General features: G+C 37.1%; 1 protein-coding gene across 8 annotated transcripts in view; it reads left to right on the top strand.

The window, feature by feature from the left end:
• The window catches only part of HIVEP2 (HIVEP zinc finger 2), a 217591-nt gene that overhangs the window by 160054 nt on the left and 37795 nt on the right, over positions 1 to 19742 (top strand). For all 8 annotated transcript variants that reach the window (XM_069598556.1, XM_069598560.1, XM_069598555.1 and 5 more), the window contains one exon: positions 16264 to 16358. The gene's annotated coding sequence lies outside the window, so the exon portion shown is untranslated. The remainder of the gene's footprint in view (positions 1 to 16263; positions 16359 to 19742) is intronic.

Here is a 19742-nt window from a genome sequence, read left to right as displayed (position 1 = left end):
TAGAGATGTGTGTACATGACATTTGCATACCAACCACATATGTACACAGCAGGAAAACTGTTATTCCAGAAGAATAGCTCTTTGTTTGCAATTTTGGATGACATTGCCTCCCTTCCCTGTCTAAATGATGTATGCCAGTTTTCGCTTAAATTTCCTAATTGCTCTCTCCTTGAAGAAAGTATTTCAAATTTATCGCTTTTGATGAGTTACAACTATTTTCTTTGTCCCATGAAGGAAAGGGCTGTGAAATAATTTAGAACGAAATATTTCATTTTCATTTGGGTTCACTTGTGTAGGTCATTTAACTAATGCCCAATAAAAATAAAAATACATATTTCCCATCCAAAATTATTAAGTATAGCTATTTTACATCCTAACCTTATATCTCATGGAAATTAGACCACATCGAAATACAGTCATTTGAACTTTTCTTTGAGATGTTTTTGTCAGAGAAAATAAGCTGACAAGAATACGGAAACCCTCCATTTATAGCAAACCCTTGGTGAGGAGGCACTATTTATAAATATTTTCCATATGATGTACTTGTATTTTTTGGTTCTGAGTACTATGCCTATATTGTTTCTTTTCTCTTACTTTTTTTCTTATGAGTAAAGAGTTCCATTCTCTGTGCCCCTTTCTCCATGAGGAGAAAAGAAAGGAAGATCTGTTTTATGAAACAGGTCGTGGGAGCAGGTAATAAAATAAGGTTTTGCACAGGCTTATTTATTACACTGTTTCTGCCCTCCTGTTCACTCATTTCTAGGTTCTGAAAAATGGATTTTATTGTAACAAATTTGAAGAGAAAGGACCATAATAGTCAAAAGGGTCATGGTCCAAATATAGAAAAGCATCAAGGGTGAGTAGGCCATGTGTCTTCAAGTGCAGAGCCCTGTCATTCTTATAGATGAGGCATCACTGAGCAGATGTACCCACTGAAGGGCTTTTAAGGGTATCAGTGGTCCCTACAATTAAGAACACTGCTGCTGCTGCTGCTGCTGTTGCTGCTGCTGCTGCTAAGTTACTTCAGTTGTGTTCGACTCTGTGCGACCCCATAGATGGCAGCCCACCAGGCTCCCCTGTCCCTGGGATCCTCCAGGCAAGAACACTGGAGTGGGTTGCCATTTCCTTCTCTGATGCATGAAAGTGAAAAGTGAAAGGGAAGTTGCTCAGTCGTGTCTGACTCTTAGTGACCCCATGGACTGCAGCCTACCAGGCTCCTCCGTCCATGGGATAAGAACGCTAGCGATGCTGATATTTTCTTTTTTCATCTGTCCCTTCCCATTTACTAAACTAAAGTTTGATGCTTACTGTAGACTGTGCCAGGCACAGATGAAATTATGCCATTTTTAGCTTCTGGGGTGAAGATGTTGCAGGGCCTGCACTAGACAAACAGTAACTCTCCCTCCATGGACACATGTTCCTGCTGCAGCCCAGCAGGACTCACATGTCTGAAGCCTTCTTGGCCTTTGCAGGTCCTTGTCATGGAATCTCACATTGGGTGGATGCTAAAGTGATTTCTCATCAAGGCATACAATGAGTGTAAATTCGTTGCCGGTGGATGTGTACAGAAGGCTTTGGCTTGTCTTTCTTAACCGCATTATTGTATAGAAAGCTTTCTGATGGGTTACTGTGGGCTGACAGACTTGCTCAGGGCCCTCGGGGAAATAGGAAGTATTAAGGCTATTAAGTATTAAGTTAAGGCTCAAGCCTTTTAATTCCTTCTCTTTTTGTTTCTTTACCAACAAATTTGGTTTGGTCTGTGAGTATCTGGTGGCTCAAACGGTAAGGAATCTGCCCCCAATGTGGGAAACCTGGGATCAATCCCTGGGTTGGGAAGATCCCCTGGAGGAGGGAATGGCTACCCGCTCCAGTGTTCTTGTCTGGGAAATCCCATGGCGGGTATTTCCCATGGAGTCGTAGAGAGTCGGACACGACTGAGCGACTAACACACACACACACACACACACACACACACACACGCACTCGCGCGCACACACACACGCACACAATTTGGTGACTTAGAATTGACATGTCGATTGACATGTCACATCATCTCAATTTTTTGGCTCACCAACTGAGTGGTATATAAATAGGGCCAGCACCTTTATGATTCCTGTTTTATCTTATTTTATTATTTTTTTGCAGTACAAATTGACTTATATTCCCATTTTATATATGAGGAAATTCAAGCTCAGAGAAGGTAAGGGAACCACACCCAATGTCAGTCCATGGCAGAGGGGATCTTCAACCTGTGTCTCCTGCCCATGAATCCCATACATGCTTTCTTTTTTTTTTTCCATACATGCTTTCTAAAAACCTTTCTTAAAGCTGGCTTATAGCATCCTCTGTGGTCCATGGAAATAGCCTTATTCTAGGAGAGAGGAAGCCAGGTCACTCCTCACTGATTTGATTGTGTAATCTTGGAGAGATTGCTTTAACAACTACTTAACCTTTCTGAGCCTCTATTTCCACATGCTTTTCTCACATTATAAGGATATTATGAAGATGAAATGATAAGCTGTGAAAAAGAAAATAATACACATACTCAAGGCATTATTAAAACATTTTCTTCTCTATATTGCTAGTTATCAATTAAAAGAAATATTATAATCTACTTGTATACCCATGTTAAAACCAAAGAACAGATGCTGCAATAAAATTAGTTCTGGCACCTAGTCTAAAGGCCCTTAATGAAATCAGAGAAAGCTTGATAAATGAGACAATATGATAAAATATTTAATTTTGTAATCTTTGTCTATCTATTTACTTAATTGTTTTTTGCTTATTTTTCTCTACTTTGGTTTGTTTTAGTGAGAATCTGTGCTAAGGAAGAATCCCTAATAAGATTTCTAAACAAATTATTTTCCCTTCAGTGAAGTATCAGAGAGAATGAAAGTGAGATTCCAAATAACTTTAGTATATGTGAAGTCAGTGAACAGTGTGTGATGAAGACCGTTCGTGGGTCTGCAGATTTTGGCAAACTGCTTTAAAGCTGAAACCAAAGCATATTTTAAAAACTTATTCTAATTTTTTTCAGGGTGACTTATTGCTGGCTGCATTGTTTAAATTGTGTTCCTCAAATCATTTATATAGGTGTGAACAACATATAAATCAAGCTAATATGCCCATATCGGATACTAGTCAATGCTGACTGAAACCCAAAATTATGGATACAAATACACATTCTCCAGCATTTGGATTTATTTGAAAACAAAGAGAAAATTAAATCACATATGCTGGGCTAATCAAATCCTCACTGAAAATGGCTTTGGGATTCTAACTCATTGTTTAGAATTTTAGTAACATTTATGATAGATGATGCTTTTACCTTTAAAGTAGAAGTTGATTTGAAACTTGAAATGCTTTCTGATCAAATGGATTCTAAACTTATTAAAGTACATGTGTTCAAATCTGATTTTATACCCTATGGATGTTCGGCAAATAAAAAACATTCATCCAACCCTTTGAACACTCTGCACAGGATCTGCGTGTAGAATCTGCCAGTGTAAGTTATCTGTGTCCAAGAATATGTCAGATGCATTTACCACGTCTGCTGCTGAGCCTTGACAGTAGCTGGAAATTTGACCATGTCTCAAAGATAATATAATTTGACCATATTATTTCCATATTATTCATATGCAATTTCTTAGAGAAGGAAAAACAATTAATGTTTTTCTTGAGTTGTGTTATATGTACCTTTTCAGTTGTATTTATGAAATCCTTTCTTTTCTTGGAATCAATACAGTTGGAGACTGGAGGAAAGAAAAATATTTGGGGAGTTTCCACATTACTTTTTATGTTCCTGGAACCAGTTAGCTTTCAGAGTTGTGCTGCCCAAACACTATTGAAATATACAAATAGATTCAATTTTGGAAACAGTTCCCAGCTACATTTATTATGTCTTCTGTAATAGTCCTCATTATTGAGGTGTGTATGTGTATAAATTAGTGAGTGTGGGCATGAACCAATAGGAAACAAAGGTAGCGCTAGTACTTGAAGCTAGAAATGATGGTAATGATCAAAATATATGTGAACAAAGCCTAGATACTTTCTAGAGAAAGGCCCCAAATTTAGATGTTAGCTTTCTAGCAGTCAACCTAAAAAGGGATACTAAATAGCTTACAATGTAATCTATAAAGCCGGTTTTTAGGAAAAATAAAATTCTCCTTGATATTGATACCACATACATATCTCTAATATGTCCTCACTTTAAAAAGACAGTTAAATATTGTGAACTGCACAGCTCCCTTTTAATTGCTAAATAAACTGAAATAGACACCTTGCTTTGTCCATAGTAGCATGCAATACATAGTTTTCTTACCATTTAATTGTACCTAAATTTGTTACCTAAACCAAAACTTGGCATAGAATCATCATCACTTTTCTTTGATAAATTGATTAAAATACTGACAAAAATCATCTCAATCCCTAACAATACCATAAGAAATGAATATTTAGGCCATCAGTAAATATATCCTTCATGTTAATGGGCTGAAGCACAATATGACTATTGCAATATTCTGCTTTAGGTAGTGATATATAGAATTATGAGATTTTATATCATTAGCTATTATATTCTCTTCCTCACAGGATTCCCCCTTAATCTTATTATCTTTCAAAGATCAGTTTATTGAGTACCTACTGTGACAGACACCTGGATACAACAACCTTGATTGGGAGGAATTATTGTTTTCATTTTCTCACAGAAGAAAGAAGTATCAAAAAGGTTAAATAAATTGTCCAATATTATGCAGTTAAAAGATTTAGATCCCTGACCTCCATCTCTTGCCTCTCCAGCTTGGCAGACAGATTCTTTACCACTGCACCTCCTGAGAAGCCCTAGAACTAATGCAGGGGTGTGAATTTCCTGAATTAAAATGCAGTATTCTTTTCATTTGCACATTTTCTCTCTCGTCTTAACATGCTTCAGGTTCTAATCCAGGCCTGATCTTTCTTTTCCCCTGGTTTTCAGTGCTTTTCAATCTACAGGTTTGGCATACGTATACATAGAGTTAGAGCTTGCCAGGTGTCACAGTGGTAAAGAATCCCCCCGGGGTCAGGAAGATCCCCTGGAGAAGGAAATGGCAACCCAGTATTCTTGCCTAAAAAATTACATGGACTGAGGAGCCTAGCGGGCTACAGTCCTTTGACTCGCAAAGAGTCTGACGGGACTGCGCATGCATGCATGATAGAATCAACATCAGACTTCACAAGTCTTTAGCAATTAAAATGACCACTCCAATCAGTACGGAGGCAGGAGAGAAAGAGTGAGAAATTGGAAAGACCATGTTAAATTAATATTTTATTGTTTACATTTCAGTTAAAGAGATTTAAGCCTAACTCTTACTTACTTTAGTTACTGTATCGAGATGAACTTCTTAACAAAAGATAAGGTGATTGGATGTTTAAAATTATTATTTGGTTAAAAAAATACACATTTCTGTTAACTTTTTTTCTACCTAAACTTTTAAATAACATCTAACTTCTCTGCATCTTGCAACATTTGCAAAAAATTTCTCTTTGTGGTTAGTAGATGAAAAAGTGTCAGAAATTCAAAAACTAACCCTTTTTGAGGTTTTGGAATGCTCAACTTTCTCGAAGTCCACTTAGGTCTGTCACTTAGTCCTGAGGGGTTTCTGTGTCCTCAATTATTGAATATGGTGGTAGACTAACCAAGATCCAATCTGTGCTCTATGTCTGAGAGTTTATGAAGCTCTTTTTTATTAAGTAAGCAAGAAGAGTGTTTTCTCAGGTGCTGGGCACACACATGTGGTATATTCACGGTCATTCATTATTTCATTCGCTTATTCACATTCATTTATTCCTCCATTCACTCAACTGACAAATATCTATTGACTTCCTACTCTGCCAGCTACTGTCCCATGTCCTGTGGGACATTCAAATGACTTTTTAACTTTCAATATATTTCATTGTGGTTGAATATATATAGTTAATTCAATAAGGCAAGGAATCTATATCCTAGATATTAACTAATAGTTCAGTCTTTTAAACTCAACATTTCTAAAATCAAAATAGATAAGTTTTCATGTTTATGAAAAGATCTCATGTTTAGTAAGAGATCATGTTTAGTAAAAGATCTCCACAGCTATTCTTTTAAAGAAAAGATTAGACATATATAAAATTTTAAAGATTGTTTTATATCTACTATTCATAGATAATGTCTTAAATAGTTCATCATCTTTAGAGTTTTACTGAAAAATAAAAGAAATTTTAATATTCTATTTGATATAGTATTTAGATATATTTATCCAATACTTTGGCCACCTGATGCAAAGAACTGACTCATTGGAAAAGACCCTGATGCTGGGAAAGATTGAAGGTGGGAGGAGAAGGGGACGACAGAGGATGAGATGGTTGGATGGTATCACCAACTCGATGGACCTGAATTTGAGCAAGCTCTGGAAGTTGGTGATGACAGGGAGGCCTCGCGTGCTGCAGTCCATAGGGTTGTAAAGAGCTGGACACGACTGAGCGACTAAACTGAACTGATCTACTTAGATAAGTTTTGTGTATATTTTGGTGCAAAGTACTCTTTTTAAATAGCCTAATAAGAAACAGTGTTCTTAAGGTTGTCTAGTGGTTAATTACTCAGGGAAAATAGCTGTTTAAACCCATTAAGCCCCTCAACAGTTTCTAGCTCCTTCATGCCCGTCAGATGACCAGCATTCTACTTTTCTGAGCGAGTTAAGAACATCTTAAGGAAAATTATCAGTTTCTTTTCTATCTAACATGTTAATTTGCTTCATTATTTCTTCTTTTCCTCCAGTCTAATTCAGAAAAGTTGGACTTCCCTGGAGGTGGTTAAGGCTCTGTGTTCCCAGTGCAGGGGACATGGCTTGCATCTCTGATTGGGGAAGATCCTGCATGCTGCTTGGTGCAATCAAATAAAAATAGAATAAATAAATAAAACAAAAGTTTTCATTCTTTCTTCTAAAACTGATCTTTTAATCGATGCTTTTGAGTTCCCTTTTCTTTCCCACTTTTCTAAGAGTTTATTCCCTAATTCTCTTATCACTTTTCTTTTTCCCTTTAGCTTCAAGTCTTCTTTATCTTACAAACTTATCAAAATTGATTCTTTTTCAGGTTACACATTTGTAGTTTGTCCAGGAAGAGATGGAAAGAGATGAAATATGTGTGAACTTTCTACAGTGTCTCTGTGATTGGGGTAGTCTGCTTGGAACTTATGATGTTAGTCACTGTCTACCAGAGTTCCCTTACCATCCCTCAAGACCTTTCCTTCTCAGCCCTCACTTCCATTTGCTCGATGTGCCAAGTGTTCTAGTCAGACCAGCTATTTCTTCAACATCCCCTGATCTTCTCTAGTGCATAATGATGTATACATATTAAATGCCTTTTCTTTGCATCTGTACTTGCCAAATCCTAGCATTCTTTTAAGACCTAAGAGAGTGTTTCCTAATTGCTGCATGCCCAATCAATGTCTTGTTTCTGTACTCCCATAAGACCATTTTATGCCTCTGTAGCTTTTACAACTTGTTTATATGGTTTTCTCATACACTAGACAGCAAGCTCTTTGAAAGAAGGATTCTTGTCTTGTTTATCTTTGAATTCCACATGTGTACATTATTTTGAATTCATACTCAATGTCATTGAAATTGATATCAGTTAATAGATAAATGAGACAATAATATCTAGATTCAAACTTCATATGAAATTTGATTTCCAATAATATTTTATGTCATCACATTGAGGATATATATGCTTTGGAAAATATATCATATGATTGAGTGAATGAGCCAATAGATGAAATTCTGGAATTATCTGACAGAGTTTGTCTATTAGGATATTATAGGCACCTGCTTGAAACTTGAACATTTTTCTAGCCTTAAACTTTGCAGGTGATGACATATTCCAGGATGAGGCTAAAAATATGAATGCCACCCAGAGATTATCAAAGTGCCAGGGTAGTACCTGAATAACTGCATAGCAGAGGTGATTATAAAGCTTTTCTGGTTACCTCACTTGGATAAGGGATTCTCTGGTGTCTCAGATGCTAAAGAGTCTGCCCGCAATGCTGGAGGCCTGAGTTCGATCCTTGGGTCCAGAAAATCGCCTGGAGAAAGAAATGGCAACCCCACTCCAGTATTCTTGCCTGGAAAATTCCATGGACAGAGGAGCCTGGCAGGCTACAGTCCATAGGATTGCAAAGAGTCACACATGACTGAGCAACTATGCACGTTTCACTTGGATAAAGTGTGACTTCCATTTGAACCACTTACCACTGTTGTCCTACCTGGTTGTGCAAACCCTTCTTGATCATATACTTTGTTAAGCTGTGATAATAGCTGGTATTCAGATTATTTGTCATTTCCTAACTTTATGTCTAATTCCAAACTCTTGAGGGTTGTACCCTGTTGTTTATTTTTTTTTCTGTTTGCCTCATCAATCCGCGGACAGTGTGGAATCAAGATTTGAGGTTGTGTACATTCACACTGGCACGTGAGTCCCCATTTCCCCATTGACTGTAAAAATTTTCAAGAGAGACAGAATTGATTATTTCAGCAGCTCAGTTACTAACTGAATAGGGCTCATCTGATTAGATTGTAAGATATGCCATAGGCTTTGCCTTGATTTCTTCTTGAAGGATCTTTATTGTGTGCGGACCTAGGATATGGAGACTGAAAACAGTTTTATTCATTACATCTGAGAATCGGTTGTAGCATGAAATTTTGGAATGCAATTCAAGTTGTCAGCTGTGCTTTCATTACTTTGGGTATTATTTCCATTGATGTGGGAGGCTCTTCCCTAAGAGAGATTTTCCTTCAGGCAAGGTCAGCTTGTTTATGCATACTTATGAATATAATGCATATTTTACCACTCTATTTCTCTGTTCTCTTTGTTTACAGAATCCAAAATTAACGTTGGCTTTTCTTTATGCTAATCTTGGCACATCCAGGAGTAAAGGAGATTTAGAGAAAGAGTTATGACCTTATTTAGTTATACCAAAATTGTAACCAAATAGTAAACATAAGTTCTGTAAAAGATGAGACTGGAGAAAACAATACCTTGGAGGTATGACTTTGTTATGTCATACTTCTCATTAGAGTACACTAGTCAAATAGTCCTCCTTTGGCTTTATCCTTCAGGTATTTAGTTAAAGAGTAAATGTTTACAATAACTTGTTAAGCAGTAGTTATTTACCTGCCATAATATTATTAAGGGATAGAATAGAGGGAATTGAAAAGAAGAGAAATAAAACTTAAAGTGAGATATAAATATAAATATGTATCACATATGAGAAAACAAAAAAAAATTCAGTTAATACAGAACATCTAATTGGCCATGCCCTTTTGCAAAAACAAAGCAGCAAAGAGCATTCTGCAAGCGAAGTAGTACCTGTGAAGGTGGGGTCCTGTATTTCCATAGGCTCTGTTAGTGAAATTTCAGTTTTATGAACCAAAGGGCTTACCTCTATTAACTGTCAATTAATGAGCTGTTCTTGCTTTGGGATAAAAATTGATAAACAGTTTAATGAAGCATTGGTTTTTAGCTACTGTAATTTTCTGTTCATTTGACTTATTAACTTTAAGGTATGGGTAGTAAATGTCATTGCTCATTCTAAGTTCAATATTATTTATTCCTCATTTTTGTTCCTTTTTTCATTTAATCAGTTTCTGCAGTGGGGTCAGGTTAATAAACTTGTAAATAAGATAGTAATATGAATAGTGGAAAATAGTTGACTTGAATGGTTGAAGACCTAAGCTATATATAGTCCAGGTCATCATAATGACCTATGAGTCCTTAAGCAAGTATCTTAACTTCTCTGGTTCTCAGCTTTTTTTTCCCTGTTATTTGGCTGAGAGACTCGATGATTTCTAAAATCTTTCATATTACTAAATACTCCCTATATGATTTAGAATAAGCTCAACAAATAATGGTGATAGAAGTGAATGGTTATGTATTTGCTCCTAAAATAAGTTAGTCTGATGTCAAATATGTGGTCAAGAAAAAAGAAAAATCTCAGTTACAACCCTGATCTTGGAAAACTTGACATGTGTTTAAGAATACATGCGGGGGAGAAGTTTGCGTTGCCAACACCAGACAGTCATAGCCCAGATGCAGAGTCAGGACCAGAGAACAGTATACTATCCTGAATCATCAAAGAAAGATTAAATTATGTTCAGGAGACTGTAATTAACTCAGGGAGAAGGCTAATGTACTTTGGAAAATAACCATTAGCAGATGTTAAAACAAAAATTATTTCTCTGTGGTCTTTACCTAACCATAAGATTGTATTAACTAGAACATTTACCTTATTCCCTAAGCTTCCCCACTAACCAGACTTTCATCACAGTAAAATAAAATAGATGAAACTAGAGAGAAACAGGAATGATAGAGCCTTATGTTTTTATTTAATTTGATTATTTATCTCTAAATCTAACACTGGAAACTGCAAGTTTTTGTATGCTAGCCTACATGCATGCTCAGTTGTGTCCAACTCTTTGTGATCCCAGGGACTGTAGCCTACCACGCACCTCTGTTCATGGGATTCTCCAGGCAGAAATACTGGACTGGGTTGTCATTTCCTTCTCCAAGGGATCGTCCCAACTGAGGGACTGAATCCACATCTGTTGAGTCTCCTGCATTGACAGGCAGATTCTTCCCCTGAGGCCTCTGGGAAGTCCCATATTACTGTGTGTGTGTGTCTGTGTGTGTGTGTCTGTGTGTGTGTCTGTGTGTATGCGTGTTTAGTTGCTCGGTCATGGCGGACTCTTTTCCACCCCATGAACTGTAGCCCGCCAGGCTTCTCTGTCCATGGGATTTCCCAGGCAAGAATGCTGGAGTGGGTTGCCATTCTATTCTCTGGGGGATCTTTCTGGCCCAGGGATTGAACCTGGGTCTCCTGCATTGCAGGCAGATTCTTTACTGACTGAGCCACCAGTGAAGCCCATTAGCACGTATAGTTTTCTTTAAAGACTTAGTATCATTGTGTCTCTCAAGCCTTTTGTGCTTGTCTTGATAGGACTGGCCATTTCCTCGTTTGTGCTGTGCCCAGTACCGTGCTTATATTTTTGTCAAAGCACCTAAAACACTTTGCAGCACTTATTTGTTCACAAATGTTTCCCTTCTAGGCTCTGTAGAGTTTGCTTTTTCATTTATGTATTTTGTAAACTTAGCTCATTTTCTGATGAGTATAGACATTCTCAGTTCAGTTCAGTCGCTCAGTCGTGTCTGACTCTTTGCGACCCCATGAATCACAGCACGCCAGGCCTCCCTGTCCATCACCATCTCCCGGAGTTCACTCAGACTCACGTTCATCGAGTCCATGATGCCATCCAGCCATCTCATCCTCGGTCGTCCCCTTCTCCTCCTGCCCCCAATCCTTCCCAGCATCAGAGTCTTTTCCAGTGAGTCAACTCTTCGCCTGAGGTGGCCAAAGTACTGGAGTTTCAGCTTTAGCATCATTCCTTCCAAAGAAATCCCAGGGCTGATCTCCTTCAGAATGGACTTGTTGGATCTCCTTGCAGTCCAAGGGACTCTCAAGAGTCTTCTCCAACACCACAGTTCAAAAGCATCAATTCTTTGGCGCTCAGCCTTCTTCACAGTCCAACTCTCACATCCATACATGACCACAGGAAAAACCAAATGTCTAACAGTGTCACAAAAATAGTCCAGAAACCCTAATTAAGGAGGCTTAAGTTATAATCATTAATTCACGGGTACTTATTCTTCTGTGTTTTTATTAGTTCTAATTCACATAATGCTTTTGTTTTGTATCTTTCCTGTGCTCCAGCACTGACAACCTGCTGAGAAGTGGTACTCTCAGATCATTTTCGCCAGCAGTTTCCATAACCAGCCCCCTAAACAGTGGCAGAGTAATCGAATTTTTACTGTTTGTCCCTTCCTCCTTTTGTGAAAACTCCCCTTTTCCAGACACTTTTCACTTTTCAAAGCCTTCTATGTAGTTGTCCCAGCAGTGAATTGTCCCCTGCTCCCAAATTAGCATTCTTTCCTGTTTCTACTCTTTATCCCTTTTTCGTCTTTACATTCTGAACCCAGTTCCAACCTTTAGCTTCGTACCATAACTGTTTCTAAAAATATGAGCTTATAATCAGACTTATCTGTGTGTGTGTCTGTGTGTGTGTATCTTCCCAGCCTTTAACTATCTTCTCTACCACCTCCCAGGTACCTCTTATTTTGCCCCTCTAGACATTCCAAATGGAACAGTGGCCCCATTCAAAGTTCTTTTTTGTAGCAAGGAGAAGATGCTTCTTCTGGTACACTTTTGGTACACTCTGATAAAGTATTTAAGCATATTTATCTTTCAGTACTCTCCTCCCATCTTTGCCTACGACTTTTGAATCTCTTCTACTTCCTTCTATAAAATAAAAGAGGTATGTATCTCTTTTCTACTACTGAATATATGAAGAGTGATAGTCCTTCTTTTAAACATTTCTTTTAACCAAGCAATATAAGGATCATATCTTGTTTCCAGGTCCTATTTGCCACTTCTTCCATAGAGTTGAAGCACATAATAATTGTTTTTAATTGTGACAGCTCTCATCTAAAGTGTAACTGGTATATTTTATTGGCTCTTCTACTAAAATTATGATCTAGTCTGTATGTGTTTAACCTCAGAAAAAAGGTTGATTTGCATCAGAAGTTTCCCAATGAAATGCTAACCATAGTAAACTATTAATCCATAACTTGTCTTAAAATAATTTGGAAGAATAGAAAAATGAAATACTAAAGAATCTTACCAGCAATGGACATTTTAGATACGTCTCCATGTCTGTCTATCTGTCTATTAATACCTGCCTACCTATCTAATCATAGCTCAACATGACCCTCACTTAGGTTAGTAATAATAACCTGTAAGCTTCCAAGAATAAAGATCTAATGTCAAGGAAGATTTTTTTAGAAACCACTGGATTAGAAACAATAATGTTCAAATTTTCCAAGTGTTTGTTACAAGTAGGCGACGGAGGTTTGGAAAATATTTTTAAGGAACTCTTCTGTAAGCCTATAAACGACGAAAAATCAGTCTTTACTTTGTTAGTAAAGTGAAAGATAATTTTGCCTCATATTTAGGAAGGAATTTTAAATAACTTGGGGATATTTAACAAGATCTGTGAACACAATTTTCTGAAAAGTTGTTAGTTTTATTGGATATTAATGTTTCATTGCAGAGTGGTTTCTTATGAATCCAATAACCTAGAAGTAAAGCTTAAAAAGTGAAAAGTCTCTCTTTACTTTATTCCATTGTTTAAAAACTATACTGTATGAACTGCTGATTTCTAGGAAATACAAGCGTAAGTTGTAATACTACATTCTCAGGAGCTGTTTGAGGAAATGTTTTTCTTTTATTTCAAAGAAGATACTGAGGCACAAAAACTCAATTAAAATTAAGGCAAAAACAAATTTCTGAGATGGTTATCTCTATGTCTCTATTTTAATAGTAACAACAATTGCCTCCCTTGTAGAGGCCATTACAGATTCCAATTGAAACAAAACGATTTGCGCAAAATCTCCAAACTTGGTGTCCTATCTTTCATGTTATTATCATTTAGATCTTTGCTTTAAAATCACACTAATTACTTGGAAGTTTCTGTGAGGTAAAATAGCAGTACAATTTATGACCACTGCTTTTTGTTCTTCAAGGGCAAACCAATCATTGAAGAGGTTATGTGTAGCAGTTTCATACGATAGAAACAATTTTCAAACCCTCTTAATGAGTGAAAAAAGCAATCTTCTATCATCTAACATTCCAGTTATATGTGCATATCATGAGACGACTGTTTCCTATTTCCCGTGGTCATAGTCCTGGCGAGTCAGACTGGAAAAGCAGGGTCAGAACTGGGAACACTGCCCCTGACACATCTTGTCTGGAGGACTCACATGCTCCCTTTTGCCTGTGGAAGCTATTGGTGGGAATGACGCTTTCTGGGTTAGGGGATGGTTGGGTGCTTGTGTGCAGCTGCCAGATAGCTGGAAGGAGTGGGTGTCAGTGCCAGCGTTCTGAGGCTGAAGTTCTCCTTTTGCCTTTTAACTTTTAGTTCAGTGGCCATGGGGTCGCCAATCTTAGGTAGTCCCTGGATACCACAAGTTGTTGTTTCCTGTAAATAGCTGTATCTGTAGAATCTTGGCCTATTTCTGTCTTGGGTGAGTTCGTCTCAGGGTGTGAATAGCTCAGTGATTTATTATTTTTTATCTGAGATGCCATGCTTTAGCTCAGGTCATATTGCCAGTGTACAATTTTGTTTTTTTTAGCACTTGAACTTGATTTTCTTTTCAAAAGAGGTGCTCTTTGGTTTGTTAATATGGATATGGTTTAAATATATAAATATATATGTATAATTATAGAAGCTATAATATTGTTGTTGTTCAGTTGCTAAGTCGTGTCCAAATTTTTGTGACTTGATGAACTGCAGCACGCCAGGCTACCCTGTCCTTCACTATCTCCTGGAGTTTGCTCAAACTCTTGTCCATTGAGTCGATGATGCCAGCCAACCATCTCATTCTCTGTTGTCCCCTTCTCCTCCTGTCTTCAATCTTTTCCAGCTTCAGGGTCTTTTCCAATGAGTCGGCTCTTCGCATCAGGCAGTCAAAGTACTGGAGCTTCAGCTTCAGCATCAGTCCTTCCAATGAATATTCAGGGTTGATTTCCTTTAGGATTGACTGGTTTGATCTCCTTGCTGTCCAAGGGACTCTCAAGAGCCTTCTTCAACACCACAGTTATACACATATAAGATTATACCTTATATATATATACTATACATAATAAATATACTATAATTTAATATGAAGAAAGTGAAAGTGTTAGTTCCTCAGCAGTGTCTGACTCCTTGTGATCCCATGGACTGTAGTGCACCAGGCTCCTCTGTCCATGGAATTCTCCAAGCAAGAATACTGGAGTGGGTAGCCATCCCCTTCTTCAAGGGCTCTCCCAACCCAGGGATTAACCAGATCTCCCATATTGCAAGCAGATTCTTTACCTTCTAAGCCAGTAGGGAAGCCTTATTTTATATGTATATATACATATACATACATACATATCTTTAAGGACCCCATCGCTATTCCCTCAGTGTTTAATCAGTCATGCTCTTTGGCTTTGATGAAGCTTTCAATTTTGAGAATGGTGGAGCTTGTCAAGAGTCATTTAAGTGCCAGAAAATAGTTGATTTGAGGCAAGAACAAAGTTTAGAAAGAAAATAAATCTAGCATTCGCTTAATAATTTGCCCTTTGCAGCAACAGAATCTTATCTGACCACCCACATTCATCTGGCTGCTGACGTGGTTCTTGCTTCAATTGCAGAAGCTATTTTTGCACCTTTTGTGTCTTTTGAGGAACCGAGTGGGCCTACGTGCTTATAATGATTCATGTTGCAAAGTGCACAGGGTGTCCTGAAGTGATATGCAAAGAGGAGGAGAGAAAATTAAAGCTAACTGCTTCCTTTAAGCATTTTGAACAGTCACATGAAATGGTACTGGATTAAGGCACATTTTAACTCTCATGTCTTGATGCTTTAGTCCTTTCTATGAGATACCTTGCCTAGAAGAAAGAGCAATGTTTTTAAAAATGAACAAATAAACAATGGATATCTATAGATATGTAGTACCTATTTATATGGGCCTTTTATACTGGGAGATAAACCATCTAAAGATGGTGACTGATTAATCTATTTGGATTGTGTACTTTGACTGATCTTCTATGCATTTTTTTTGGATCAGGCTTGAATAAATTAATCCTAAGTATGAGAAAGTTCCTTTCTTCATTACTTTCCAGAGTTTGTTATGTCTCAGGATTTAACTTTGGTTGGTTTTGGCTTCCTATTTCAGAAATTAATTTTAGCATGGAACATAACATTGCTGAAATAAACTATAGAAAAGAATTTTCTAGGAGGTTATCTGAGTCTTCATCCTGGGGAGTTTAGTTGCTGATGCACCAAAAGAAGTTTAGTGGGAATCAGCTTTGAGTTAGATTTGTATCATGGATTGCAGTGGCATAATTTCTAGTTCCAATACATTGATTTAACACTAGCATTATTTTCCACGTTGCTTCCATGTTTACTGTAACAGATAATTCTCTTTTAATGCAAGAACTTATTCAAAAGATGTAAAGTATGTGAAAAGACAGGAAATTTTTTCTTGAAAGAAAAAAAGTCTTGAAGGATCCAGTTCCAAATTTTCTTTTCTCAAGGAGAGCATTTCTGTGAGTAGTGTGTCGGTTAAATTCACTACAAGGTTCATCATTTTAAAAAAATCTTATTGTTTATTTTTTAGATTCCCAGAAGTTGTGCATGTGTTCCTGTGGAGGGAGTTGGCATCATCGAAAGCAAAGACGGCTGTGATGCACTTTTTTGATATGAGGATAACAGGTTAATAGCTGACATTTATTATTTTATTCTATGATTTTTACATTTAACTTTTTTAACTTACTGTGCACCCACCCGTATGTGAATTGACTGTCATCCAGTTTGGGAAGAAACAATGTATATGCTATTTAGTGAGTGAAGGTTTTGTTTTGTTTTTCATAATAGCCCAGTTTTAATTATAATTTGCTTAATTGAAGCAGCTTCATTTAAGAGAATTTGTTTCTGGCAGAGTTTATTTTCATAAAAAATGCTGTATAGTAAAACCTAATAACTTTTGTTACAGAATGTTAAAACATTCCACCAGGAGAGCAAAATCACAATTGTAAAAAATTTGCAAAAAAGCTTATGACAAAATATTAAAATGAGTAAGCTGTAGTCATAAGTCATAAAAACTTTGGACAGATATGCAAACTGTACAACTATCTGCAGTCATTGTAACCAACATGCAAAAAATATAGTTTAGTTTTCCATTAGGTTTGAAATGCCAAGTTAAATTTTAACGTATGTCAAACTAGACGGTGATCATCACAATCTCTTTACTTTTTCTCCAGAAGTTCTCTTAATTACTTGGCAAGGTTTTATATAGTATATGAGTACCTTCCTCATATTGGCTACTTGCTCCTTTTAGGGAGAACTAAGGTTGTGATGGGAATTTTGACTAATAAAAGAAGCATTTATAATGAATTTGGCTCTCAGAAAGGTGCCTTTTTTTAATCATCCTGTGGAAATAAGTCTGTATTCAGCTGGACTCTGGCACTGCTCATGGTTTTTCGGTAGATCCTTTTTTCCTTCATCCGGTACTCATAGGTGGTAGTGACTTGTGGGTCCGTCCGTGTTAAAGCAGCAGTGCTCTGAGATGCTCATGTATTTCTTAAAATATTTTGCAATTTTTGACATTTTGAAAGCAAATACATGGAAATGGCCTCTAAATTTTTGTCCAGTAATTATTATCAGAAGACATCTATTTTATTTACAAGTGTAATTCCACCAATGTCTCAAAAAAGACCAAGTCACCATTTCAGTTTTTAAAAAATGTTCTATTATTAAGACATTGGAAGTAGAGAAGTAGTGTTTATTACCTGTCATTTTATACCATTATTATTTAGGATGTTATTATTTAATGCTCACTTGACTTTTGCCACCACTCAAGTAATGATTAATTTCCTGAGGTAAAGTTTTTTTCTAAGATAGTGTTTTTCTAAGCAAAATATCCCAGATTGACAGCCCAGGGTACTGTAGGCCTTTATTCATCTACAGAGCTGGGCTGCCCGGCTGCCAATCCCACCCAGCTGTTATCCTGAAGAGACCTCTGTGGAGGTCTGCATGGGAGGCTGTTTCTGTGCCTTTCCTCTCAGGGCCTGTCTGAGGAAATTGTTTAACTGGGTGCCAGATTTATTTGAGTGGGACTGAAGCATGGTCAAAGGAGTGGGCACACTTTTAGAAAAATGGCAACTCTTCCAAGTAATATCATTTTCTTTTCTTTTGCTCAATTACTTTAGTTCTGTTGCCACTGAAACAGCATGCAGAAGGTAGTGTCTTTTTCAGTATTACTCCACTCAGAAAAATGCACGGAGCCTGCAAGACAATGCCTGTCTTTCTTTACCAACCGAAGGACTCCTGTGGGCTAGGGCACCATCTGCAGGAAACCCCAAAGTCATATCATCCTGCAAATTATCCTACTCCTTTCAGAGCACTCAAAGGCAGGAGGGAAAAATTTCAATGTGAATGTGAAGCTGTGCTTGGAATACTGTTCCTTTGTTGGCAGTGGGTGCCAAAAGTGAATTTGCGTGGGTTTGGTTACCATAAAAAGAAACCTCAGAGAATGAAATGATAACCAGCTATTTTCTTTCCATGTGAGGATTGCTCTAATATTGCATTTTTAACACATCAATTGATTGGGAAAATTGGAGATATACTTTTAACACATAATTAGAGAATTTGAAAAATGAAATCAATCTATACATCATTGAGAAGTAATGTAGCTATAATTAACTATATTACTACTGATCTTCATAGCTCCAAGTAGATCTCTGTTGAGAAAATTATACTGAAATTACAGATTTATACAAGATACAGACACATTTGATGGTTTATAATAATATTCTGAGATACAAAGAAGGTATTTCTCTATCTTATAAGAATTTTCATACATTTAATTAATACAACACAAGCTCAAGAATTTCTACCATTGTTGGTAGAGTTAGATGGCTAAGTAAAAGTATCCTTTAAAAGTATCACCAAAAAAAGACAAATGTCATTATTAAACTTCGAAAGCCTTATGGATGTTCAAGTGAATTTATTTTCCTAAGTGCAAGTTCAGGAGAGCAGCAAAGAGACTGAACTCCAGAAAGACATGCCATACATGCCCAGGAATAGATCTGTGGTGCAAACCATTTGCATTGCAGAATTTTTTCAGTCTCCAAGATAAAGCAACCAAAGACAAGAGATTAACAAAAAGAGTACAAATGGTTTATGAATAGGATCAGTAAATTCCCAAAGGATCTGTCACTCCTGTTTCCTCCCATCTACCTTTCTATGTGCCTCAGAAACTCCAAGAAGGAAAGTGGTCTTATGGATAGCAGTTAGTTGAAGGCTGTCCAAGGATGGGTAAGAGAGTTATATCCTCAGATATGTTTAAAATCTCATGTAAACAGTTCACGTGAAATAGTGATTTCCAGTTCCCTAATAATAGTCTAATTACACAAAATTGTGTAATAGTCCCTAATAAGCCTGTCACTGAAGTAAAAAGTTAGACATTATAGTTCAAAGGAATGTAGACCAGAAGAGGTTCCAAGTCCTACTGGGATCTTCAGTTCAGGCGGAAGGACAGAACCTCTTCTTGGACCGAAGTTGGGAGGATGATACTAGGTTTATCTAATTTATAATAAAATGGTAAGACATCGTAGGTGGGTTTACCTTAGAAATTTAAAAGGAGGAGGTTTTCCTGACTGATTCAGGGAAGTCTGGTGGCTCGTGGTAAAGAATCTGCCTGCGGTGCCAGAGACCCAGGTTCGATCCCTGGGGGAAGATCCCCTGGAGTAGGACATGGCAACCCACTCCAGTATTTGTGCCTGGAGAATTCTGTGGACAGAGGAGCCTTGTGGGCTATAGCCCATGGGTCACAAAGAGTCAGACATGACTGAGCAACTAACAACACTTTCCTGACTGAAGCTATTTACATAATTGAGTCAATGTGTTTCTTACTGGGATCAAAATTGTGATTTTTAAAACATTTTCTGGATAATAAATGCTATTGGAATATAGGATGTTCTTCTATTAGTATCAGCAAGATTGTTTTTTAAAAATAAAAAGTAGGTGTGACTTTTTCTGATTTGCCCTTTAAAATTTAAACCCATTGACAAATAACTATTCCAGATAATTTTTTTC

This window comes from Ovis canadensis, chromosome 8 (genome assembly GCF_042477335.2).
Source record: "Ovis canadensis isolate MfBH-ARS-UI-01 breed Bighorn chromosome 8, ARS-UI_OviCan_v2, whole genome shotgun sequence".
NCBI classification, from domain to species: Eukaryota; Metazoa; Chordata; class Mammalia; order Artiodactyla; family Bovidae; genus Ovis; species Ovis canadensis.
Note: the sequence above shows the minus strand (reverse complement) of the source record. Positions and strands in the feature narration are given on the sequence as shown.